Consider the following 2288-nt stretch of genomic DNA (forward strand, 5'->3'; position numbering starts at 1 on the left):
CCACGCCTTACTTAGTGGATGTCCAAGTGTCCAGCCACACTGTGCAGTGCAAAACAATTGAGAATGTTATCTCGCTTTAAACAGTGGATGTCTCGTTGCACTGTGCTTGTTCAAGGCGGGTGTCTGGCCACGCCTCAGTGGATGTCCAAGTGTCCAGCCACACTGTGCAATGCAAAACAATTGAGAATGTTATCTCGCTTTAAACAGTGGATGTCTCGTCGCACTGTGCTTGTTCAAGGCGGGTGTCTGGCCACGCCTTACTTAGTGGATGTCCAAGTGTCCAGCCACACTGTGCAGTGCAAAACAATTGAGAATGTTATCTCGCTTTAAACAGTGGATGTCTCGTTGCACTTTGCTTGTTCAAGGCGGGTGTCTGGCCACGCCTCAGTGGATGTCCAAGTGTCCAGCCACACTGTGCAATGCAAAACAATTGAGAATGTTATCTCGCTTTAAACAGTGGATGTCTCGTCGCACTGTGCTTGTTCAAGGCGGGTGTCTGGCCACGCCTTACTTAGTGGATGTCCAAGTGTCCAGCCACACTGTGCAATGCAAAACAATTGAGAATGTTATCTCGCTTTAAACAGTGGATGTCTCGTCGCACTGTGCTTGTTCAAGGCGGGTGTCTCGCCACGCCTTAGTGGCTGTCCAAGTGTCCAGCCACACTGTGCAATGCAAAACAATTGAGAATGTTATCTCGCTTTAAACAGTGGATGTCTCGTCGCACTGTGCTTGTTCAAGGCGGGTGTCTGGCCACGCCTTACTTAGTGGATGTCCAAGTGTCCAGCCACACTGTGCAATGCAAAACAATTGAGAATGTTATCTCGCTTTAAACAGTGGATGTCTCGTTGCACTGTGCTTGTTCAAGGCGGGTGTCTGGCCACGCCTCAGTGGATGTCCAAGTGTCCAGCCACACTGTGCAATGCAAAACAATTGAGAATGTTATCTCGCTTTAAACAGTGGATGTCTCGTCGCACTGTGCTTGTTCAAGGCGGGTGTCTGGCCACGCCTCAGTGGATGTCCAAGTGTCCAGCCACACTGTGCAATGCAAAACAATTGAGAATGTTATCTCGCTTTAAACAGTGGATGTCTCGTCGCACTGTGCTTGTTCAAGGCGGGTGTCTCGCCACGCCTTAGTGGCTGTCCAAGTGTCCAGCCACACTGTGCAATGCAAAACAATTGAGAATGTTATCTCGCTTTAAACAGTGGATGTCTCGTCGCACTGTGCTTGTTCAAGGCGGGTGTCTGGCCACGCCTTACTTAGTGGATGTCCAAGTGTCCAGCCACACTGTGCAATGCAAAACAATTGAGAATGTTATCTCGCTTTAAACAGTGGATGTCTCGTTGCACTGTGCTTGTTCAAGGCGGGTGTCTGGCCACGCCTCAGTGGATGTCCAAGTGTCCAGCCACACTGTGCAATGCAAAACAATTGAGAATGTTATCTCGCTTTAAACAGTGGATGTCTCGTCGCACTGTGCTTGTTCAAGGCGGGTGTCTCGCCACGCCTTAGTGGCTGTCCAAGTGTCCAGCCACACTGTGCAATGCAAAACAATTGAGAATGTTATCTCGCTTTAAACAGTGGATGTCTCGTCGCACTGTGCTTGTTCAAGGCGGGTGTCAAGCCACGCCTTAGTGGATGTCCAAGTGTCCAGCCACACTGTGCAATGCAAAACAATTGAGATTGTTATCTCGCTTCAACCAGTTATTATTCTCTCTTCTTTCAAAATCAATCGGATCAATTGCGAGTATGAGATTTGAATAATAAAATCATAATGATAATGATGATGATAATGTTCCCACCTCATTCCCCTACACATATTTGAGCGGTTCGAGTAATATTTTTGAAAAGAATAATTGGTTTTTTTTAACAAATCATATACATTTACAGCGACAATTGTAATAAGAAATATCTCGGATATGAAACAATTTATGTAAATACCGCGCATTGCTCAAATATATGTAGACTTCTCTTAATTAGTTTCAAGGTGACAAAAGGCCACTGAAAATTCAACAATCTTAAAGATTATAACTATCATTATCATCATCATTATCATTATCATCCGTGAGAATTTAGACAAACCATCGCTGACTGTTTGAATTTCGCCACAATACACAGATACTAAGGAATAAAAAACAAAAATTACAAGAACAGTTCACTTTCTCTTACATTAATTACACTTGTATTCGGAAACTCATATTTAGAATGAAGTTTTTTAGGAAGAAGTACATTATAATGTGATGATCCGTAAATCATAACAATTGGAGTCAATGATACGACTGGTGGTCTGATT

The sequence above is a fragment of the Uranotaenia lowii genome, chromosome 1 (assembly GCF_029784155.1).
Source record: "Uranotaenia lowii strain MFRU-FL chromosome 1, ASM2978415v1, whole genome shotgun sequence".
Lineage (NCBI taxonomy): Eukaryota > Metazoa > Arthropoda > Insecta > Diptera > Culicidae > Uranotaenia > Uranotaenia lowii.